General features: G+C 51.8%; 1 protein-coding gene across 5 annotated transcripts in view; it reads left to right on the top strand.

Moving 5' to 3' along the window:
- The first annotated feature begins 435 nt into the window (after positions 1-435).
- Dlgap3 (DLG associated protein 3) overlaps positions 436-24,892 on the top strand; it is a 70,718-nt gene continuing 46,261 nt past the window's right edge. For 2 of the 5 annotated variants that reach the window (NM_001301876.3, NM_173138.6), the window contains 2 exon segments: positions 1,339-1,501; positions 24,335-24,417. The gene's annotated coding sequence lies outside the window, so the exon portion shown is untranslated. 5 annotated transcript variants of the gene reach the window in all.

Below are 24,892 nucleotides of genomic sequence, written 5' to 3' on the forward strand. Positions count from 1 at the left end.
GTAATGTGGCACCTTAAAAGATCTCCCTGGGGAATTGCTGTGGGCTTGGCTCCAGGTTCTAGCTCGTTAGGGCACATGACTTCTACTTACCGTGCCTCAGTTTACCCGGTTACTCAGGGAGGGGAGACAGTGACCCCAAAGGGATACAGAGAAAAAGGAGTCATTGTTGGGGATCTTGACTCAGAACATCTCCCAAGGTCTGTCCCTAGGGTGGTGGACTGTCTCTCAAGGCTCTCAAGCCCACACCTCACCACCATAAGTTTTCAGTACTAGCCAAGGTGGAGGACGTAGCTCGCCCTCTACCACAACTTGGAGCGCCGGAGGCAGCGTGTCCTCACACCCGCTGGAAAAGTCAGAATCCAGAGTCGGCCCCTCCCCCATCTCCTCAGCCCCTCCTCCTGCGGCTTCCCCACGCGGCCCCCTCCCCCCCATTACAGCATCGCTCTGGGCGCCAAGACGGATTCCAGCCAGGGACTGCTGCAGTCCGCTCTCCGCGCTTCTGCAGCCTGTGTCCTGGCTCTGCAGCTTCGCGCTGTGCTTCGGACAGTCCCCTTTCCCTTCTCTACCCCACCCCCGCCATGGCACAGCCCCTGGCTCGGGGCCCAGAGGTGGGCGGGCACAGTGGGCACGGGTGGGGCCCCCAGCTAAGACGGCAGGTATAGCGGGGTTCTCCCTGCACACCGGGGATTGCCTCCGCTGGCGGACTGTGGGTGAGGGACGCCTGTCAGAGACTCGGAGGCCGGGCACAGCGCCCGGCCCTGGCAGGGGTGGGGCAGAAGGAACTGGAGAAGGAAAAGGGACTCCTAGAGCCCAGGCCAAGAGCTTAGGTCGGGGTCCAGACCCGGGAAACTAAGGACAGTAGTCTAAGGGGACGTGCCTGCGAGGGGGAGGCTGTGTGTGACATTCAGGGTGTGACTGCCTCGGTGAGGCTGCCGTGTGTCTCCCCTGCTGCCCGCGCTCTGGGCTTGGGTCCCGGTGCCCAGGTCTGCTGTGCGCGGTCGTGACACCGAATGTGCTGGTTCCTGGGTCCTCGGTGCACACCGACCCGGGGGACCTCATTCGCACCCCCGAACTGGGCCTCCCCGGCGCTGTCGCTCAGAGACGCCGGCGCTCCTCCGGGACCGCGGCGGCCGCTCGCCGGCTGCGACCTCGGTCCTCGCGGGGCCGCTGCGGGGGCGGGGAGCGCGGGCCCCCTCCCTGTCGCGGGTTCCTGGCTCGGCCGCCCTGCGCGGGGGCGGGGGCGGGGGCGGAGCGCGCGGGCGGGATCCCCCCGCCTCCCCGTCCTGGTCCCCGGGAAATCCAGCCTCCGTGGCTTGGCCGCCTCCGGCTCCCGCGCCCGCGGCCGCTCAGCACTCGCTCGGGGCTCCGCAGCCGGCGCAGCCCCTCCGCCGGGGGCTCCGCAGTGCCGGGTCCGGGAGCCCGCACTCGCTCCCGCAGCCGCAGCGCCCCCGGCCCGGGCCGCCGGCACCATGTAACCCCGACCGGAGCCCGACCGGGCCAGGTAAGCAACCGGGAGGGGTGGGGACCGGGCCGCGCTCGCCGCGCCCTCTGCAGCGCCCCCCAGGCTCGGCCCCGCTGCAGCCCCGGCGCCGCCCACGCCCGGGGCTCCAGCGGCCTGGGCTCGGGCCCCGAGATGGGGGGGAGGGGCTGGGCCTCTGCAGCCGCCCCCGACCTCACCCAGGGCCTGGAGGCCGGCATGACTGACCCCGGGGACGGGTTGGGGACCACGCGCTCCGCAGACGCGCTGTCCTGGCCGGGGCCGCGGGAAGCGGGCCAGCGCCCGCCCAGCCCTTGCCCGGCTAGAATGGAAGCTTGGATCTGGGAGGGAGTAGCCTGCTGGCTGTGGGGGGAAGTCGTGGTGTTGGGGAGATCCGGAGAGAAGTTTCCTCTGCAGGTGTGTGAGCGTGCGTGTGATGAGGGTGTCGCCGTGTGGGTCTGTGGGTGAGTGAATGTAATGCAGTGAGCGTGCAGGGTGTTAACCGTCCATGAATCTGTCGACATATGTGTGGTTGAGTGTGTGCTGTCACTGTGTGTGGCTGTGTATGTAGGTGTCTGAGTGTGTATGAATGGACGTGCGTGTGCATGTGCGACTATCTCTGAATGGGTCTGGGTATGTGTGCTGTGTGACTGTGGGAATATATCCAAGCAGGGTTCACCCACACCTGGGCTTTGCCCCGCCCCCATTCCTGGTGGGACTTAGCTCTGGAAGATCATACTTTTCCGAGGTCAGACCGCCCCCTCCCTCCAGGGTCTCCTTATCTTGGACCCAGACAAGAGAACTCTGCACCTTCATCTACTTCCTGGGGCACCCTCTGCGAAGCCACTGGTATCTTTCCCGGCATGCTGGGTCCCTGCTGGTGGTGAGCCTAAGGCTGTGTACCTGTGTATGGGGATACTTTTTTTCTTTTTTTGGGCGGGGGTGGGGGGTGAAGAGTGCTAGGAGCTTGTGTCATTTCAGTGATGCTTGGCCAAGGCCCTTTAGAGTCAGACGCTGAGGAGGCCAGGAGGAAGCCCTTACCTTGCAGGTGGCTTTTCTCCCAGAGTTCCAAGTCCCTCATCTCCAAGTTCTGGGTCATTGGTTTAGCTCACGGTTCCAGGTGGGTCTGTATTTAGCTCCTTGAAGTCGGAATAGAAGAATGTACTTGTATCAGTCTAGGACTTTTGAGAAAACGGTCTTCTCATTTCTTCCTGCTTCTCTAACCGCCTTGGAAGCAGGTGGGGATGCCGTCAGGTTAAGCCATATGAAATTGACAGTATTGAACTGGTTTTTGAGTTTGTTTTTTTTTTTTTAACCTGCAAAACAGCCATTCCACACGGTTCAATCTAGTATGATGCCAGTTTGCAAAAGAGGGTGTTGAGGCTTGGGAAGTGCATTGCATCTCTCAAATCACACATTGCCAGACAGTGAGTGGTAGAGAAACATTCTCACCCAGGTCTTCCATTGACCCAAGGAACCCAGCTAGGCCACGGCTGGAGAGTAGTACTTTCTAGTGTGTTTTCTCTGACACTGGATCACTGCCCTCCACTTCTGTCCACTATTCCCTGAGTGTGTGTGTGGGGGGTCTACTTCTGTACCCAGCTGTCAGTGCCTAAAAGAGAGATGAGGGAGAAGAGAGGAGGGAGGGGAGGGAGAGCTTCGTGAGTTGGCAGTGAATCAGGGTCTAAAAAGAGAGCTGGGAGGGCTAGGGTGGCAGGTGTTTCTAAAAGGAACGTGAATACAGGATGAACAGCCTCAAATGCAGCCCCCGCACTCCCCCCACTGCCCCACTGATCTGGCAGGCAGTGCCCACTGCATTTCGTGCCAGGGGGCTCACATCCAAGGAGTGAGCTTGCATGAAGCTATAGAGTGATAGGCAGAGGAAGAAGAACCTTTTACAGTTGACTTGGTCCAACCTCTTAATTACAAACTGGGGAGTCTAAAAGAGAGGAGACCTACTCAAGGTCACACAGTGAACCTGTGGATTCTCAGGCTAGTGTGTCCTCACAGGTAATTTCCTAACCTTCTAACCTTCACGTTCATCCTTAAACTCCCCACCCTCACCTCAGAGCTAAATGTGCAGGCTGGGAGGGGAAATGAAGACTCAATATGTCTAAGGCTGTCAATCTGTCACCCTGGGACTCCTCTCTGAATAGAGGAGGCTACAGGTATTCCCGGGGATGGGGATGCCTGGCAGGCCCACCACAGAGGAAGGCCATGGCCTTGGCTTAGTTCCAGCTGGCTACCAGCAGTTGCTGCTGTAGGCCCAACCTCAGACTTCCTTCTTTCTTGATGCCTGCTTTCAGCAGCTGCCTGGCATGCAGTATCTCTTGCAGCTGATGTCGGTTGGTGCTTTTCTTTGCCCCACAGTTTCTGATGCTCTTTGCTTCTAGCTGGGCTGACAGTGGTTATTTTTGGTTTTGGTTTTTTGGTTTTTGTTTTTGTTTTTTTGTTTTTTTTGTTTTTTTTTTTTTTTTTTTTTTGGTTTTGTTTAAATCTTATTGGGCTTCTGCCGGGTAGAGAAACTTTCATCCTGCCTGATTGAAAAGGCTGTATAGCTGCCTGGACCCTTTCTGGACCAGTCTTCCAGGAGTTTAGAGCAAATGGTAAACATAATTGCCCTCATTTTTACTGGAGAGGAAACTGCAGCTGAATGAGGGGCTTTCTGTTTGGTTTCAGGTGGCTGAAATGAAGGTGTGTGTGTGTGTGTGTGTGTGTGTGTGTGTGTGTTGGGAGAGGGTATAAGCATGAGGCTTTTATTGAGACAAGCTGTAGAGACTTTCCCAGTGTCTTCCCATCCCTATGGTCAAGAAGCCTTCTCAGAGTCTGATTTTACACCCACTTGGGGGAGTCAAAGCTTTGTTTCTCAGCGGGGGGGTTGGAAGAACAGCTGTGTACCCTCCACTCCGCAAGCATCATGTCTCAACTCCCTCTTTATCTACCCCCCCTCCTTCAGTCTGAAGGCTGCTGGCTCAGCGGGCCTCCTGCCGTCTGGGGAGTCTGGGTTTGAGCTGGGGTGAGGCAGTGGCACTATCGTTATGGTAACGAGCTGCCAGCTCATCGTTGCTAATAACTTGTCAGGGGCCCCTGGGCTCAGTGCAGCATCCTTTCCCATTAGCCCTTCTTCCCATGTTACAGACAGAAAAAGTGAGGCTTAGGAAGGAGGGGCCTGGGAAAAAGAGTCTGAGAAGGCTGGATGGCTTCTCCCCTGGGTTCCTTTGCTGGAGAGCCATGGCGAAAGAGGTGAGGTGGCTCGGGAGCTGAGTTATGAATGTGATCACACAGGTTTGATTCCTTGGGTTGTTAGTGTGTGACTAGATTCACGCTTTCCTAAACTTGTGCATGCTAGCTGACATGTTCGTGCGCATATACACAACAGCCCACAGGCAAGCACATTCCAAGCATCCGAGCACACTTGTGTATGAATACTGCCTCTGCCATCTGCACATAAGGCACCCAAGAAATCTGGGTTTGTGGGGGTGTCCAGGTATGTGGGTGGGGATCCGATCTTTTTCTGATGCAGCTTCAAAGTATCTTGTTAACAAAGGGACAGAATGGTCCCAGGGTTCGTCTTCCTTCCAGTCCAGAGCTCAGGATGGGAGTGGGCTGGAGGGTGGTACAGGGAATCCAAGCTTTCAGCTCTCCAAGTCTTCTGCCTCTGTGCCCTTTGAGCTCAGGTAGCCCCTGCCCCCCGCCCCCGCTCTCTATTCTTTCTCATCCTCTCCTCTTCCTGTGTGTAAATATTAAAGAGCTGAGCCTGCAGGGCTGATGTAGACATGGGGAGAGAATGAAATTAAAAAGGATTCCCTCGCCCCCATCCCAACACCCCCGCCCTGCAGTCCCCCGCTCCTGTTTCTTCCCCTCTCTCTTCCCCTCACTCAGTGGTTCCACATGCCTCTCCTCCCCCCAGTCCAGATGGGAGCTGGCTCCTTCAGAAAGGGGGTTCAGGACAGGGTGTGGGGAGCTATCTCTCTCTTCCTCCTCCCAGCACATCTGCCTACAGGGCTGAGAGCCCCCACGTAAGTATCTATTTTATTTTGGGGTGGTGGTTAAGAAGGAGAGTGCTTTTTAGAACCAGCTGTGAGTGGTGTTGAGAGGCTCAAGACTGAAAGGAGGTGGGTGGGGTCCTATCTCTAGGCTTCTTCAGGGAAACTCCGGGTCTGGGTTTCTTTTCTCTTTTGAGACCTCCAGGGAAGGGAGGGATGTGAAGTGTGCCAGGGGACTGGAGCAAAGGTGGGAGTTTTGTGGTTAGCTGGGTTTCATTGGGTAAAGCTTCTTTCTCTCTTGCTGTCTGGGTTTCAGAAACCCCCTGGCAGAATGACTGTGGGAACTGTCCTCAGTGCTGAAGGATACTCGGCCGAGAAGCGCTCCTTTGGAGCTGTCCAGGGTTCTGAAAAGGGTTTGCGCCATTGACGGAAAGTTGCCTGGGCAGTACTGAGAGTTCACTAGAAAAATTCTCCCAAGTGACCCACTTTCCAAGGGCAGAGTCCCTGGATAGAATTATAAATTCTGAGGTCATCCTTATGAATTCAGGTCTCACAGTTGTTAGTGGCATTTGGTAAAACGACTTTCTTTTCCCTATTTGAGTTCGCCTTCCTCTTGCCAAAACCTGTTAGTGTGGGGCTAGGTAGGGGCAATATGCTGTGGCTGTGAGCTTTATTCTTCTGAGGTCATATTAGTATAACAAACTTATGGACCCTGGGTGAGCCCACATGTTTCTTTTTGGGTCCCAGAAATTCAGACTCAAGACATTCAGAGTTTGAGTCTGACAGGGTAGACCATGGTGGATGGAGTTCAGGATAATTGACTGGCCACTTGGTGCCAATCTGCTAACCATAACTTTAGACTTGAGAAGAGGAGCCCTAAAATATTCTGCAAGTCTGCTTGTGCTCTGCCCATCCCCAGCCTTAGCTCAAAGCATCATTTTGGAGCGACTTTTGTTGGGGAGGAAGATTTCTCAGCAAAGGATTCAAGGAGTGGGTGGGGTTGTTCAGTGCCATGGAGAAGAGGAGGAGGAGGCTACTGGAGACAGGGCAGCAGGGAAAAGGAAGACCTGGGGGAGTAGAAAAATATCCAAGTGGAAGGATGAGTTCTGGGTTTCAACACTCGGCTCCTCCAGATAGCTTTTCCCCTACTGACCTGCGGTCGGGGTCATGTGCAATGCCCGGGTTCTTCTGCTTTGCTTTTGTAACCGCGAAGGGAATAAAAGCAAGGAGTTATTTCTCCAGGTCCCTTTCCTTGTCATCCCAGGAGGATGAGAGCCAAATGTCAGGACATGCAGATGAGAGTGCGTGTAGGGGGGAACAACAGGCAGGAGGGGTTGATGGGAGCTCACCTCCCATCCCCAAGAGCACAATCAAATATTCAAATGGGATCCTTCGGAGGGGGGGAAGGGAAGGGAATGGTTTCCAGATTACTCTGGGCAGCCATTGGGTGTGGCAGGAAATTCAAGACATGAGAGGGATTTCCAGAGGTCTCACACTGAACCAGTCTCTCCTTCCCTGACAGGACTCCTGGTTAACAGGGGGCCCTTCACCCATCATGTGTTTGATGTAGCTCAAGATGATTTCCCCTTCTTGAGCTGCTTGAGAGGAGCCGAGTTTTCGTATGCTTGTGGGTGCTGGGAGGTGGTGGGTGTGGGTGTGGGTGCCTGTTTGGGGAGGGGAGGTGTTTGTGCTCCACTCGGCTCCCTTGGTTACATAACAGCTTTGATAAAGCTCTGGAGCTGCTGTTACTGCCTGAAGCAGTCACCCCTCCACCCCCTCATGGAATGCTTGGTGTCCACCCCCTTCTCCCTGGCCCCTTAGAGAGTCCTGCTATTCATGATCCAGTGTTCTAGCAATTGTGTCTCTTCCAGGAGGTGGCCACAGCCTGCCTTTCTGTCCCCGAGTGGCTCCTGTTTAGAAATGCTTGCTTTTATGATTTCCAGCCCGGGTCATCCTCTTTACATTTGTGAGATTCCTGGTCTGTCTGCCCTCTCCCTTGTCAGGGCTCTCAGGCTGCCTTGGGAACCTGGACATCCTGGAGCTACTCTGAAGGGAAGAAGAGGGGGTGTCCCAGGAGGCTTCAGGACACAAAGTAGTTCATTTACTGTTCTTTCTCCGCCTCGATATCAGTTTCAGAGTTTGGGAGTAGAGAAAAATACTCAGGAGTGTTAAGAGAAAAACTATCCTTTCCCTTCTTCTGCAACTAAGGGATGTGGGCTGCCTCTCGGATAGGATGAGTTATACCAACTTTATTGCTATCCTCACCCAAGTTGTCTAAGCAGATACTGTTTTTGCCAGGCACGGGACAAGGGAATTTCAATATGTGCCCAGGAGTTGGGTGTACCTTAGAACTAACAGGAACTACTTTGTGAATGGAGAGGTGGGAGACTTGCAAGTTGCAAAAATAAGTTTGTTACTAAGAAGTATAATGATGAATTTCTGACTTTGTGGACAGGGTAGAGATGGGGGGAAGATGCCTATGCTGTGAGTGGATCTGTGATGATGATGATGATGATGATGATGATGATGGTGATGATGATGATGGTGATGATGTGTGTGTGTGTATACATGTGGGCACATACATACATGAGTGTATGTATGACTTTGTATACATCCATTTATACATGTAACTGTGAAGGCAGCTAAACCAGCAGATGAGTGTGCGATGTGCTCACCCAGGGATATAGATGCATGCACATGTGTACGTGAACATGAATGTGGGTCTGTGTATGTTCTTATGTATAAGTAAATACATATTTACTGAATGATTTAGGAGCACATGAATATATGTGCATAAACTTGATTCATAAAGAGAGGGAGATAGATATTGAGTTTAACTCAACATTGGCTTCGTCCAAAAGTTATTTTCCAACTAGCTTGAACTTGATCTACTCCGATGTCTGTGGCTCTTCTCCAGAAAGCAGGTGTCTCTAAGTCCCATGTCCTGGGAAGCCAGCTAGTGCCCATCACCATTCATAGGAAGGCAGTTGGCAGAGGGAATTCTTGAAGACAGCTGTGAAAGAGATCTGGTCCTGATGTTGTCCAGATGCTGTGCTGTTTAGGGTGTTTTTGGAAAAGTGTGGAGGAGAAACATCATCACTACTGTAGAGGTTTCATGAATTAAGAACACGCTAATAGAAGAAGGGGACAGGGGGTTGGGGATTTAGCTCAGTGGTAGAGCGCTTGCCTAGCAAGCGCAAGGCCCTGGGTTCAGTCCCCAGCTCCGAAAAATAGAAAAGAAAAAAAAAAAGAAGAAGAAGAAGGGGACAGGGGATATTAAAGAGGCTCAGTATGTGTGTGTATGTGTGTGTGCCCACATGGGGCAAATAGCAATGTGTGTATTGCTTATTTATGGTAATATATGCACATATAACATCAGTGTACTTTCTAAGATGCATATGAAAACAAATTTACACACACACATATGCACATGCCCATAAATGTTAACATACACACATATGTGAACAGTGTGTATGAGCTGTCCCAGTATATGGTGACTGTGACCAAATGGCAACTTGTGGCCATAAACCTCTGTATTTTACTTACTCAATCTTTTGTGTTTTGAGACAGAGTCTCTCACTCTGTACTTCAGGATAGCACAGAACTCAATATGTAGCCCATGATGGCCTCAGATTCATGGCAATCCTCCTGTCTCAGCCTCAGTTGGGATTACAGGAATGAGCCACCATGTCTGTCTCATCCAAGGCTGATGCTGGCTTTTCAGAAGTCCCTGTTCCATCTCTCGAGCCTCCCCTCGGGCACCTAGTCGCCCAGGCCATGTCTATTTTATGCTGACACTAATTCCACAGATTCTACTTGATACTCGAGATGCTCTTCAACTTGGAGTGACTTGCAATCTAAGGAGGAAATGTGGGGGCATGTGAGCATAAGGGGCACCATGAACCCCAGGAGAAAGTTAGGTCAGCTCAGGAGTGGGAGGGAGGAGTTTGGCAGGGACCCAAAGAAGGTGGAGGGGGTGGAGCTAAAGCTTAAAAGGAGAGCCAGCTTTTGGCATGGGAGCAAATGAGGGGACAAGTGGGGGGACTGGTATTACAGGGCAAGAAGTGTCCAGCGGGGCTGTGAGATGGCTCAGTGGGTAAAGACATTTAAATGACTCCAAACCTGATGAGTTCAGTCCCCAGAACCTACATGGTGGAAGGAAAGAACCACCTTCCTCAGATGCTCTGCCCTCCAGCATGCACACCGTTCACACCACAAGGGAATAAATATACACATAAACAAATGTATAAAAATATATGAAGGAAATGTCCCGGCCTGTCTCCCATCCTCCACCCTTGCTCCATGGACTCGGGGTTGAAATAGGATAAGGCTATACCATACCCTCCCCCCACTCTCTTCTTCTTCCCTGCCTCTTTCCCACCCCTTTCTGAGACAGGGTCTCAAATCGAGCTGGCCCCAGACTCACCAGACAGCAGAGAATGACCTTACACTTGTGCTTCCCTCTGCCTCTACTTCCCATGTGTTGCAAGTACAGGCCTGCACCACCATGATAGATTTTAAGTAGTGCTGGGGATCGAACCCAGGTCTTTCTGCATACCAGGCAAGCGCATCTTTGGCTATGGTCATGCTTTCTCACCGGGAGCAACATCCAGAGTGCAGAGTGGGTGGGGCCCGAGTATTAAGTGTAAAACCAATGCCCATCGCCTTCCTGGTCCCAAGGGGCTTCCTCTCCATCCCATAAAGAAGCTGGAAAGTTCCACCACGAGGCTTGATCTTTCCTTTCCCCTCAGCCTGAGATGCTCTTTTAGCCATTCACGCCACCCTCCCTCCCTTTCTTCAAATCTTGGCTCCAAAGTCTGTCTTCTGCAGAGGCCTCCCTCCCCAGCAGTCTAACTTAAATAGCCTCTTGTCACTCTACTCCCTCACCCCAGTTTATATATATTTTAAATTTTCGCTCGCTCGCTGCCGCCGCCACTGCCGCCACCACCATTACCTCATATCTCGGTCTCCCATCTCACCAGACCATAAACTTCCCGGGCATGGGAGGTTCGTCTGCCTTGCTCGTTGAGTCCTTGACTGTGTCAGGAAGCGTATCTGGTTCCGAGTAGAGCACTCTCAGTTTATTCGTAACAGATTATAGAGGGATCACACTAGAGGCTGGTAGGATGCCCGGATCAAGGTGTGAGGCAGGGAGACCGGTTTGGGATGCTGTTGTGATAGCCTTGGTGAGAAGTGAGTACGAGGGTGGCCTGATGTAGGATATTAGCCGTGGGGGAAGATGAAAAGAGAGAGTGCACACACATGTGCACGCTCACGTGCATGCACACACGGAGAAGGCAAAGGAGGGAAGTAGAAGTGTGTGTGCACGTGTATGCATATGTGTGTGTGTGTGTGTGTGTGTGTGTTCTGCGTCTGTGTCACGACTAATACCCCCATGAGAACCTGGACACCCTCCAGCTAACCCTGGCTGCCATTCTCCCTTCCTTTAGGATTTTGTCACTACCAACCCACACACGCCCACCTCTGCCAGCCAGGCTGCAGAGGGCTGCTAAGTAGGGTCTCTGTGGCTCCCTGGCATCCGTGACACAAAGCTCCTGCCTTAGGGAACTGACTAGAAAGCAAACGGGACACTGAACAACAGGGAGAGCCTTAGCAAGGCAGAGCCATAGACACAGCCTTGGAGGCGGGGAGCTGGAGAGCAGGCACAGCTCAGACTTCCTGAAATCAGATGTGGTATTCTCTCTGACCAGTCCAGCCCCTCCCCTCGTGGCGTGGGTGCCATAACCAAAGATGCTTGAGAGCTGTTGGTCATGGGCCTTTGATGTGATGTCAGGTCCGGTTTCTATAGGGTGGTCTGGGCTTGGCAGTATGGGAGGAATTTCTCTTTGTGTTTTGACAGATGGTTTCCCCCTCTCTCATGAGAGCCAGGGGCTTTGAGCTTGCATTGTAGAATTGGGAACTAAGGTCAGACCTCGGGCAGGACCAGTGGGCTGCTAGGAAGAAGGGACCAAGACAGTCTGTGATTACTGATGGTGAGAACTAGAAAAAGAAATGGGGGTGGTGGGTCACCCTTCCCCCACCCCCTGCCTGACCTCTGGGGAAAGGGATTACTCAAGGCTAAAGATCTCTTTGAGTGTTCATCCTGCAGACCTCTACACCTAGGACTGGGTTGTTTTGCAACAGAGAGGCTGGTACTAAAACCCATTCTCGGTTGTGGGGTGGAGAGGACCCCTCTGCTGCTCTCCTATCTCTTTGGGGACTGCAGCCTCTCCCTTCCCACCTGGGCTGTGAGCTTGGGGGTTGGGCCGAAACAGCCGCCAGAGCCGCCCACCTGCCCGCGGTGTCATGGCAACGACTCTGCCCACGTGGACGAAGAGGAAAGGGAGGAGAAGAGAGGAGAGGTGTCGGCAATGTGAAGATGGGAGGGGGCTTCTCAGAGTTCCTTATGCTAGGGTCCCCATTCCTCAGCTTGGACCAGCCCTAACTCCTTTCTCCCCAGGGACCCCAAGGGAGGGTGTGGTTGTGTTTCCGTCCAGGCTACAGAGTGTGCTTGTCCTTGAGTGGCCTGAGTAATGATGACCTTGGCCTCTTACACGTGGACCTTGGCTGGGGTTCTGAGGAACATGGGGTTTTTGCACATGCACACTTCTCCATGTCTCCCCATACAAGACGCGGGGTGGTGCCTGGGGCTGAGGGGATGAGAGCCCGACCTACTTCTCCATTTTCTCACTATTTTTCAAAAGGAAAATGACCCACTTTTCAACCAATCGGACTGGGGCCTGTTCCCAGGCTGATTCCCTGAGCCCCCCTGCCCGGGCCTCTGCCCCGTTCCTCAGCCTCTTCGCCACGTGCTGCCCCCACTTCGTGGGGAAGCAGGTGCACCAGTGTGGAGGGGTCCTTCGATGCCATCTGTATGTACTAGGTTTGGGATCCTGCTCTGCCAGGGGGCGGGGTGCGGGGCGGAGAGTAGGGCCAAAGCTGGTCTGAGAGAAATTAGCCTCTTGGGCCGATGTCCTTGACTGCCACAGCCCTTGGCTTTTTTGAGTGTTCTTTCTCCTAGCCCCGACAGTCCCAGGATACACCTCCCATTTCACAGAGTGGCAGAAAGGATTCTGGGGATGGTGGGAAGGCTGTGCCCTCACCCAGTTTGTTTCCGTGGCTGGTGGTAACCTGGCTTCCAAGACTGTTCATTTCCAAGTGAGAAAGGAAAGCTTGCTCACGCTTGCCTGCCTGCCGCAGTTCCTCCAAGAGACCCCCTCAAAAGGCTTCTGCCCGGGCCTTGTTTCTCAGCCCTTCCTCTTCTAGGATATTGGTCTGGGCCTCAGAGCTCCCCCTCCCTCAACTATATTGGCCTGGGCTGGCTTGGGGGGGTGATTAGGGATTTAATTATTTAGTTTCTCTAGCTCAGTAGATTAATTCCATCCATCACAGGCAGGCCGAGCCTTCTCTCCTTCTTTGGGCTGCCTGGCCAACCCCAGAGGAAGGGAGTGTATTGCTCACCTGGGCCTAGTATCGGATCTGGGAACGATGGATAAAGTTCTTGTTGGGGGAGGATTCGATGTATGACACTGAGCGGATGTGGGTGCCTGTGAGACAGGTGCACACACATAGCACTCTCCTAGGGAGATAAGGGTGGACGTATGTGCACCCAGACATCAGTGTCTTTTGGGTGATAATCAGACGTAGAAGAACTCTTGTGGGAACGGCGTTTCTGTATGCCAAGTGCCCAGGACTCTCTAGGAGAGTAAGTGCTGTGTAAGAGGTGTGTGGCTGGGCACTTAACATCGGGATGAACGTGAGGGGAAAAGTGAGTGGGCAGTTTGAGGTAATTGTGTGGCCACGAGTGAGGGAGAAGTGGGAGGGGGGAACTTTCCTGAGGTGAATGCTAAGCCAAACCTATGGGGGGGGGGGTGTCTCTCGGCTGACCTCATCAGAGAGCTTGACTCAGAAAGATGTTTCTGATACATACCCGTTCAGTCTGAACCTGGTTTCCTTGAGGTTCAGAGGATCAGTTTTCTTTACATTCTAAGCTCCAGTTTTCTTATCTGTAAGGTGGGACGGAGGGTGGCGCCCACCATGGGCAGTTGTGGTAACCGTGTGAGAAAATATTTTCTCCTGTACAGTTTAGCACCATGCTTGTTACATGGTTATAGCACTCAAAGAGCTGAACTCCTGTAACCCCAGTACTTGGGATGCTGAGGCACAGAGGGATCATAGATTGATGAGTTTGGGTCTAGCCTGGGCTATACATTGAGTTTCAGGCCACCCTAAGCTATATATACTTAGATGTCTCAAAAACCAAAACAAGGGGCTAGAGAAATGGCCCCATAGTTAAGAGCACTTGCTGCTCTTGCAGAGGACTGGGACTGAATTCCCAGCACCCTCACTGGATGGCTCATACTTGCTTGTAACTCCAGTGCCCTCTAGTGCTCCCTATGAACATTGCACGTATGTGGCGCAAGTGCAGAAGAGCAGTTTTACACACATATACATAAATAAGAGTGAATGAATGGATGGATGAACACTGTTTAAAGTAGCCGGGCATAGTGGTGCATATACGAAAGCCCAGCATTGGAGAAGCACAAGCAGGCGGATTGTTGGGATTTTCTGTATGTGATCACCATGCAGGGGATCAAACCCAAGGCCTCGTAGATGCGAGACAAACATTCCACCACCGTCCTATCTCTCAGCCTAACTTGTGGTTTTTGAGGTCAGCTTTGTCTATGTAAGCCCAGGCTAGCCAGAGATACATAGCGAGACTCTGTGTACCTCCGGATGTCCTGGAACTTGCTCTGTAGACTGAGCCAGCCTCGAACTCAGAGCTCCATTAGCCTGGCTTTTTTTTTTTTTACTCTTTCTTTTAAAATTAAAAATAACAAAATCTGGGCATGGCAGCACACACACCTTTAATCCTAACACTCGAGAGAGGTAGGTGGATCCCTGTGGCCTACATAGAGAATTCTGGGACAGCCAACGGATATAGCTCAGTCGGTAGAGTGCGCACCTGACATGCATGATCCTGTGTTCCATTTCCATCACCACACAGAGCTCACCTGAAATTCCAGTAGGCAGGAGGCAGAAGCAGGAGGATCTCTGTGAATTCGAGACCAGCCAGGTCTGTCCATAGTGAGTTCCGGACTAGCCAGGGCTATGAAGCGAGACTCTGTCACAACGAGCAGACAAACAAATGACTATAACTACCACTAATACTAATGCCATTCTTGGCTACATACCAAGTTCAAGGCCAGCTTGGGCTACAAATCCTAGACTTCCAAGTTAACAGGCAGGCAGCTGAGGATTTTCTGTTCTGTGCTGGACTCTGCTTGGACTCCTCCCTGGGAAGAACACAGACTCTGTCTGCTCTGGAAGTCTGGCCCAGGTGCAGCGCATCAGCTGCTGGTTGCTGCCTCTTGGTGACTCAGTCACTGAAGCTGAACTCATTGAGAATGTACTGTATGCTTTGCTTGGCCATGGAGAAATAGATATCTGATCCCAGCCTCTGAGGAGTTTAACGCCTGCACCCCACATTTATCCTGTCGCGCAGAATAAGGGATACGGGACAGAAGAGGAGGTAGCGTCTGCTCTGTCATGGGCTTCATGGGAAGACAACTCGTAGTTATTACTTCATTCGGGGCTGAGATGTAGCGGAACTGACAGAATCCTTGTCCAGCCTCTACAGAACCCTGAGCTAGAGCCTCAGCACTGCGTCAACTGGGCATGGCGCATGCCTAGGATTTCGGTTCTTGGGAGGTCAGGTATTTATGGTCCTTTCAGCTACAAAGTGAGTTTGAGGCTAGCCTGTGCTACTTATGAGCTTGTCTCAAATGCATCAGAGGTGCATCTGACGGGGAAGTCTGCTCTGTGGCTGGCCGTTACAGTTTATACTGTTTCTTGCCTGCTGGGCTCCTCACCCTTCAGCTTCCCCTTCTGTTCTCAGATCCTCAAAGTCCAGAGGTTCAGAGGAGAACAACTGGGCTTGGGCATCCCTGCAGCTGGGACAGGGTCAGCCGACTTCAGGCAGAGCAGAAGGGTAATGGATTCCAACCAAGGGTCAGCCAACAAGAGCCCCTTCTAAGGGTCCAGCCTTGTACTTCATTCTCCTGTGGCATGGACCCAGAAGGAGAGGAAGGGCCTTTGAGCTAGACATCCCTGTGCCACTTACATAGACGGCTTGGGCAGATGGGTCGGTATGTTAACCCTAAGCTGTAGGTTTCATGTTAGAGACACATGACCAGTTGGCGAGGCTGGAAGTAGAAAAGGCCGTGGACTTGGCTTGGCACAGAATCACATGTCCACTGGACCCCTGCTGGGACTTGGCCTCTGCCTCTTGTTCTCTGGTGGCCCTGGCAGGCTCCAGTCTGGCGTCACTTTGGAGGCCAGAGTGAGTCACACACAAATGAAAGAAGATGCTATGGTGTTCCTGTTAGAACAGACGTGAGGATGGGGATCAATGCACTAAGTCCAATTAGTTGACCAATTAGTTATGGGCGGTCCACAACTCAAGGAGGCAAATAATGTTGTCTCCATTTTACAGATGAGAACATTGAGACCCAGGCAGAGAAAAAAAGCTATTTAGAGTTCAACTGAAGTAGCACAGGCGTGGATAGATAGCATCCTGTCAGCCCTCAGTGTGAGACTGTTGAGCTCTCTCGTCTCCGTCTCTGGAGTGGGAAGAGAGATGGCGTTTATAGCTACAGAAGACTCTGGAGGTTTGTCCCTGGAGGTCTGTGAACCTAAGGGCTCTGATTCCCTCAGATTCCTCCACTTTGGGACACTGGGGCTGCTCTGCTGCCTTCTGCGTTTTTGAGATGTGCGTGGTGTTCGAAAGCATTCCAGGGAAGCGAATTTCTGGACGCAAAAAAAAAAAAAAAATCGAGAGTTTCCACAGCACCCATTTCTAATACACCAGGCATAGCTGCAGGTCTCTGCCCAAGGCTGTCTGAGAAATCCTCTTCAAGAGGCCGTGCATTTAATTCTCATGCATTTAAATGGCTTCCCCTTCATCTACAGCCAGCCTTCCGCACTGTGCTGGACACCTTACAGTGTTACTTTAACCCCTGTAGCATTGTAGACCTGAGAAAGAGACCATTTTGTCTCCTTTTTGAGCACAGGGGGACTTTGTCAGAGAGGAAGACGATTCCTTAAGGCCTATGTCTGGTGGGCTTTAAACCCGAATTGTTTAGCTCGAAACTTAGAAGAGACACTCTCTGTCACTAGCCACCACTAGATAGAGCCTCCTATGAGTTCTGGTCCTGAGGCTCCTCTCAGCAAAGGGGAAGCTCCCAAACTTGGGCTCTTGGAGACCCTTGAGGAGTTGGGGTGGGGTGAGGTGTTGGCAGACATAGCCGAGAGCAGAGGGACTGGAAACAGTTGACCTTGAGGGAGAAGGTTGGTCAGCATGGCCTTTTGGAAGCCCTGGAGAAGGAGGAGGAAGCTCACACGTGTTATGCAAGGCTTCTTGGCTCCGTGGACCCAGCTACAGAAGGAGCTGGGATCGAACAAGTCTGAGTGACGAGACCTTCTCCGGGCTGGTGGTGGGCACTGAGCCTGGCTTCTACGACTCAGTCAGTCTCTCAGAGCCTCCTCGAAGGAAGGCTCGTCTGTCTCTGCAGCACTCGCCGTAAGGGTCATCCCCTTCCTTCTGTCTTCTCCACCATACCCTCCCCGTGCAAAAGAGCACATCTGACTGATAACAGGCACACAGCAAGAGCAGGGCTGTGTTTAGACACAGGATTTTGAACACTGGTCTTTCTGAGCTCTCCAAAGCCTTTGGAGGGAAGGCTGGGGAGGTCTTTTCCTCGGGCTTCTGTGCACAGAGAGTGGGCGAGGGCAGCAGGGAAGCCATTCATTTCTGTCTGCTAGTACCAGGCACTCCGGATCACAGACAGCTGCAGGCTTAGTCACTGCCCCCTTGGAGGTGATGTTTTGCCACTGGAAGACACACCATGAAAACGTAATAGGTGAAGAAAGTAATTTCAAAGATCCCCTAAGTGCTTCGGGGCAGCAGAGCTGGGTGGTGTAGAAAGAACCCCAGGGAGGACAAGGCTGCACCAAGTGAGAGTGAGTGGTCAGGGAAAGCCTGTCAGGACCGAGCCCAGCAAGATGAGACAGAGGAAGCCATAGGAGTATCTGGGGCAGAGTGTTCTGGCAGCGAGAACAAGTGCGAAGCCCCCCTGAGGTGGGACTTTCAAAGAGATTAGAGGTGGCCTGGGTTATTCTCAGGTTTGCATGAGCGTTGTCAGACGGGTTGGGAGAGGCATTTAGACTCAGCCCTGCCGAAATGTCTTGAGTGTTTTGGAAGAGGAAGCCCATTTTCAGCAGCCCTCTTGCCCCGAGCTCCCAGAAAGGCTTGATTAAATAACGTAACTAGGGCAAGGGGATTCCCTGATTCCATTCTGTTCCCCCTTCCCCATTTCCTGTGGCAGGGATGGTAGGGGAGGCATTTTCTTGGAGTCTCGAGGACTAGGGATGGGCCATGGGGCTGGCTTGAGAGAAGTCAGGGACTTGGGGCCCCCACCTAGCAACACAGATGCTGATGGGGATACCAGAGCCAAACTAAGGTCAGATGGGTTAAAGGGGGCTCAGATAAGAGTGGATGTAAGAAGAGGCGAGGGGGCGGGAGGAATCCATGGGCGGAGATAAACCATTGTGGACTTGTGGGCCAGAGGTTCCATGTTATGTATGGTTCAGGGTGCCCCCCTCCCCGCCTTTCCTGTGGGCATCTAACTGCTGTCAGGTCGAGGAGTGGTGGAAGGCTAAACAGGGAGCCAGGTACACTCCTAGCTATATTAGTTCAGTTGACACAGGGAAAGGGGATGGTTAAGCACAACCTGAAGCCAGAACTCCCAACAGCACATGTGGTTCACTCATAGGCATGGAGGAAGCCAGGCTCCCAGCAACAAAGCAAATCCTAGGCCTCACTTGTTAGGGAATCTGTTCTACTTAAACCAGTATGGAGAGGACCTAATACGGGCAAAGAAATAAGGCTGACACCTGTCAAAGAGCCCCAACATCTGTTTACAACTATCTGGACCACCCCGTCTAGTTCTCCCAGCAGCTTCCCAAGGAAGGGAGGAGTCAGTTAACATTTAATCTTTACCTAAGCCATCGCATGTGTAATGAAAACCCGAGGCACTGGTTTTCCTTGAGCACATCTGGATCCCTGGTCCCCAGATACCGACCGTGAAGAACAACTTGTCTTTTGACTAGCAGAGGATCACCAGCCTTAGGTGGTTGTCTCACAGAGAGTAAACGACCTGCTCAAGGTCGCCCTGTAAACGGGTGAAGGAAAATAAAGCTGTACATCATGCTAGCCCCTTGTGCGGACTATTTACTGTGTCAGCTAGAGTGCTAAGGAGTTGATGTGCTAAGCATTAACCACGTCATTAACACCTTCACGGTGGCTCTAATGTCCCCATTTTATAGATGAGAAAATGGTGCAAGCTCAGCGAATCCCTGGTCTGCACCCCCCCCACCCAGACACAGCTAGCAAGCGAGTAGCAAGGGATTTGTACCTAGATCGTGAGGTGGCAATTCCACGCCAGTGAGTGCTTTGATGAGGGGTGGGCGTGGGAGTCACCTCTGTCTTAGGAAAGGCTTGTCACCCGACCCTGGGGCAGGGGACGAGGTAATCTGACTTCGATTGCACCTCCTTTCCTTCTTCCATTTTTCCATTCTTTTTCTGGAAGGTAATTGCTTGGGGCAGTGACAACCTCCTGGCGAATTACACAGCTGGCTTCCCAGTGAGATTTGTAACAACAACTTCACCAGCCTGGCAGCCCCCAGCAAGTTCCGGTTTAAGAAACTAATTGCTGGATTGTGTCGTTGGTGCTAAATTGGGTAATTTCTTGGTGTCGGCATCTGTGCCACCTTCTTCCATCCCCAGATGAGGTCTATCACGGAAGAGCCTGTCACACACCAGGTCCTCCTGGACTCCCCTCCCTTTCCACTTCCCAGGCAGCCACAGGTGATTGTCAAAGTGGCCGCCTTCCAGGCTCAGAGGTTCACCATCTGGGCCTCTCTCTCTGTGACATGGGATGAAGAAGAAAGGTGACTTGATTTGGTAAAATGGAAAAAAAAAACAGGGCTGGGGATGTAGCTCAGAGAGTAGAGGGGTTTGCCTAGCATGCAAATACATCACCCAGTGGTTTGGCCCTCAGCACCACAGGAAACAGACTTCAGGCATGTCTCTAATCCCAGAACTCAGAGATAGAGGCCAGATGGTTACAAATTCAAGGTTAATGCATAGTGAGTTAGAGACTAGCTCAGGCTACCTGAGACCCTGTCTTGGGTTGGCTTGGCTGAAGAAGAGCAGGCAAGGGTGGTGTGTGTTGGGAGAGGATGCTGGGAAAGCAGAAAGGGCCAGGTATGTGGCTCGGTTGGCCAGGTTAAGAAGCTAACTAACCAAGAAACTTCAGGGAGTTTCCGCTGGTCTCTTTATTTGACCTTGGGCTTGGCATGAAGTTATATTCCCCACCTAGAGGAAAGTTAAACGAGGGCTCTCATTAGCTGTGCGGTATGTATGCAGTCTTTCTATTTGTTCGGTGGCATTAATACCTGTTACTTTCAAATGACATTTTACAAGCTCAGCTTCTCAAGGCTAATCGTGCAGGCTGTAGCAAAGCCATCGGGTTGTGGAGCTGGGCAATGTTGGCTTTGCTGTCAGCTCTCAATGTTGTCTTGGCAGCTTCAGATTCCGCTTCTTCAGATGAGAATGTATGGGGGAATGAAGTCACATCCTGGGGTAGTTTTGGGGATCAAATAAAATGCCTGAAGTCGGAGGGCCTTGTTCTTTGCAGGCATACTCAACAAATACCTACAACTCGACAAGCATTGTGCCCAGGGGCTGGGGGAATTCGCTGAAGATGGTCAGAATTCCTGTGTGGAATTCACATCCTATTGGGAGAGAATAGGATAAGACAGTCACAGAATCACACAGCTTTAAAATGGCAACTAGATTAGAGAAGGGTACAGGATGCCTTGAGAGCAAACAGCAGGGAGATCTGACCTAGTCAGCGAGGCCAGAGAAAGCTTCCCCGAAGAAGCATCAACCGAGCTGAGATCTGAAGGGGAAACAGAAGTCAGCACGGCAGAGGTGGGTGGGGAAAGGCTCTCTGGACACAGAGTAGGCCCCATGATGTGAGGGCCCATGGAACTGAAAAAAGGCTGGTTTGGTTGAAGCAGAGAGAACAAGCAAGAGGGGGAGCATGTGGGGAGAGGATGCTGGGAGAGCGGAAAGGGCCAGGTGTGGCTCTGTTGGCCAGGTTAAGATGTTAACTAACCCAAGGTTATTGGGCGAAGAAAGCAGAGAAGCAGTACGGTCACATCTGCATCTCCAAGGGATAATTTGGGTTACCAGAACGGGGGAGACAAGCTATGAGCCTCCTGCATATGTCCCAGCAGAAGGTGATGTTTGAGGTGCAGCTGGATTCGGTAGCACCGCTTTCTGCCGCAAACGCAGAAAATCTGGCCAACCGGGGTTTAAAATAGAGTTTGTTCCTCATCGTATACAGGCCTGGAGAAAGGCAACTGCTTGTGTTGGTTGTGTGACTCGATGGTGTCAGTGCTAACATCTCTGCGACTTTCTAAGTCTCTCTCTCTCAAGCCGGGTACCCCGGATCTGACCATCATTGTTTTATCCCAGGCAAGAAGGCAGGGGGAGGAAGGATGGCACCTGCAAACCCCAACCCTTGTCACAAAGGCAGACTCTCCCCTCCAGGAACCTCACATTTTCATGTATAAATCACTAGCCACCGTGGAATGGCCTGGCTTCATCACAAGGGAGGCTGGGAAGAAGGGAAAGGGGTTTGGGAATCAGTCTCCGATCCTCCGCCGGCAGTGATTGGTGGGCATGGGACTCAGTGGGCACGGCTATTTTTAGGATGCAAGGGGTGATGGATTGGACGATGAGCTCTCTCCTTGATTGGTTCTCCCTCCCATTCACTGTATTTAGCGATGAGGTGGGGGCCTCGGGGGAGGCATGGGATCTGAGGAATAGGAGTTCATAATTAAATCTTCCCTTTAAAGCTCGGTGTAGTGACAAACAAATGCTATCCTAGCGCTCTAGCAGGAGGATCAGAAACTCAAGGTCATTTTTGGCTGTGTAAGGAATTCAGAGCTGGCTTGGGCTACTTGAGAGTAATTTAAAAAAAAAATACAGGAAAGAAATATCCCCTTCCTTCAGTAACCTGTATTTAGTTATATTATTTGCTGTTTGTATGTTGAAGATTTTAGACACCCAAATAAAGGCTTCTGGTGGATTTGCTTGGACAACTGTAACCCCGACTCCCAAGTGGCCGAGGGAGGAGGGCCTGGAACTCAGTCTGTAGACCAGGCTGGCCTCAAACTCAGAGCTCTGTCTCTGCCTCCCAAGATCTGGGATTATAATGGGTGTACCACCACCACCAGGTGGGGTTTTAAACTTTTAATTTTAATTTTATTATTTGCTTAATGTGAATGAATTCACTGGGGGTGTGCACACATGTCACGAGGCACATGTGTGTGTGGGGGGGTCAAAGGTCAACCTTTGGGACTCTCGCCTCTCCTTCCACTTTGTGGGCTTTGGGGAGCCAACTCATATTGTCCACTGAGCCTTCCATCTCATCGGCCTCCATCTTCCAGGGCTATCAAATGGTTTCCTAGGTATTGTGTCGTTCGATGTTCACTAATGTCCCGGATGACATTAGTGTGGACAGATGGATTAAACTTGGAAGATCACACCGTTTGTCTGATACCATAGACCTGGTCTTGGGGCGGTGTTTTATTCCTGGACAGTTCTTCCCTGTAGGGAATGAGTGCTGGCGGTCTACCTGGAGAGGAGTGATTACTGGGGCTTCTGTCTGAGACCTGAGCTAAGGGAACATGGATTGGTGAGAACGAGAATCAAGTTTAAAAAGAACTTGAAGACAAGACACCTATAAACCCAGCCCTTGGAAGGTGGATACAGCAAGGTCATGAGTTCAAGGTCACTCTTGGTTAGAGAAGGGGTCCTAGGCCAGCTTGGGAGTCCTGAACCTTTTGCTCCAAAAGCAAAACCAAGAGGGTGGGAGGGACAGATGCTGCCTAAGAGCACTTGCTAGGAACTGTGTGTTGGCCAGCACCCATGCTGTGGCTCAGAATGATCTCCAGTTCCAGGTGATTTGACACCTTTTTTCTACCTCGGCAGGCATCAGGCACACGTGTCACGCACGTACATGCAGGATGGCAAAACACGGATACATATAACATGCATAAATCTTAAGAAAAAAAAAAAAGAAAAGACCAAAGCAAAACAAAACATCCTAATGGCAACCCAGCAGCTTGGTGGCAGCAGGTGTAGGAAGCTGGTGGCAGGGAGCACCTTCGGACTTGGACGTCCACTGTTGGGAAGTTTAGTGTGAGGTCCAGTTTGATATGTGCCCCTTCTGGGTTAGGAAAAGAACATGTCACAGACAAAGCTCCAGAGTATTCAACGCTTCATCTACGTTGGGGATGATGCTTTGGTCAGTTTCCTCCACAGGAGGTTAAGCTTCTCAGTCAGACTTCCCTGTCTTATCCTGCCAAAAGGACAGTAATGCGAATCGCCGTAGAGCCAGGCTCTTGGTATCAACAATGTCACCACAGTGTCTCTCTAGGCAAGATAACGAACGAATATCTCCTTTGGTCCAGGCCCTGGATCTGGGAGCAGCTTATGTCTGAACCTTTCCTCTATAGACTCTTCCACAATCCTTTCCATTGTGTCACAATCCTCAGGGTCAGGAAGTTCTTCCTCATGTCTGACTGTGTCTCTTTCACTATTATTAATCATGACCCCCAAAGCGAGCTCTTCCCTCTGACATCCCCGTCTCTAATAATGGCATCATTAGTCTTCCAGTCACGGCTACCGAAAACTTGAGAGTCCTCTTCCTCCCTGACTCTCTGTCTTCCAGTATTTGCCAAATCCTCACCAGCTTCTGGAATGCTCCAAGCCTAGCCCTCAGATTTTGGTATTTGCACTTTTTTTTTATCTGCCTTGTAACCGCTGTTTTCTCCCCTGGGAATTTATCCCACACCCAACCTTTGTCTACCCATATCGTGCTTCAAATACTCTCTTCTCCAGGAAGCCTTCCTTGATTCTTCTCTACTGAATCTGCTCTAGCTGTTAATCCAAGCCAGACTAATATTTTGTCACCTCTCCAGCACAGCCATTCCCTCACCCATAGGGAACACTTACTTAGGACCAGCTCAAGTCAGAGATGACTGGAACCTATTTTCTTTCTTTTTCTTCTTTTTTCCCCCACCTTACTGGAGAGTGGTAGTGGCAAATGATTTCAATCCTGTGATCATGCTGTTTCTTGGGGGTACTAGGAGTGTCATAAAAGCCCAATGAGAGGCAAAATCCAGAATAAAGAGTACAGGAAGTCTCCACGGGAAGTTGAGGCTCCTTGTGAGGAAGTGTTAGCCAGGAGGAGAGCTTGGGGGAAGGGGAAAGGAGAACCAGGGAGGAAGGAACAACAGCTTGCTCCCAGGATATAGGGACCTGATAATTCTGTCCCTGTAGTTCTTCTCGTTAGGCTACAGACCCTTCAAGGACAGGACCGCACTCAAATGACCTCCGTACGTTCAATCTGCCTTCCGCTAGGTAGGCACTCAACAAATGTCTGTGGAACTCGGCCATATTTAAGGGCAATGAAAACGCTGTAGCTGAGCCTCATGGACAGATCACACAGACACCTGCAGTTGGAGGTAGTCCAACCTGTGCCCAAATTTGCATACATTTGCATAATGAAGCCAACTTCATTTCCCTGAGGGTCTGAAGCCTCTGCATCGTGGGGGATCCAACCAGTCCTGGTTTGGGGGGGTTGGGAAAGAAAATTGCCAGGGCAGAGACCTGTCCCGAGGACTCCAGGAGGAACGTCCTTCCTTGGCTCACTACCTCTCTCTTTCCTGTCAGGAGCCAGTGGTCCTGCGCCTGCTGAAGTTAGGATTCTGCCTGGTGGTGGGGATCCTGACATCAAGGATGGGACGCCCCGGATGGTGAGTGTTAGGAAATTTGCTATATGGGGGTTATATTTGGGTTCTTGAATCCAAATACTTGATAGGCGGTGACTCACCCATTTACCGGCTTTTTCATCTCCCCATTTTGAGCTCCATTTTCTCACGGTAAGTGTGGATAATGTCTACAAGACAGGATTTTGAGTCAGCTTAGAGACTGATGTGTGCACCATACCTGGTACATCACCAGTGCTAGGGAAATAGTGGATGAGCTGCGGGCAGGATCTCGGAGAAACCAGAGGTAGAACGGGTGAGGGGAAGCCGTGTCGGGAGGAAGGGAGATTGAGTCTTAAGAGGTGCTGCTGTCTGGAGTCTTTGAGACTGTCATCTCCTAGTCAGCAGATGGCCCAGGAGCTGGTCTAGAGTGGGGGAGGGCTCCGTCTGCCAGATCCTCTGTCCCTGTCCCTCCTGCTGTCACCTCCTCCTGCCATAGCTCCTGTCCTGGCAGCTCCTGGAG

Source organism: Rattus norvegicus, chromosome 5, assembly GCF_021556685.1.
Source record: "Rattus norvegicus strain SHRSP/BbbUtx chromosome 5, alternate assembly SHRSP_T2T, whole genome shotgun sequence".
In the NCBI taxonomy this organism is placed as follows: Eukaryota; Metazoa; Chordata; class Mammalia; order Rodentia; family Muridae; genus Rattus; species Rattus norvegicus.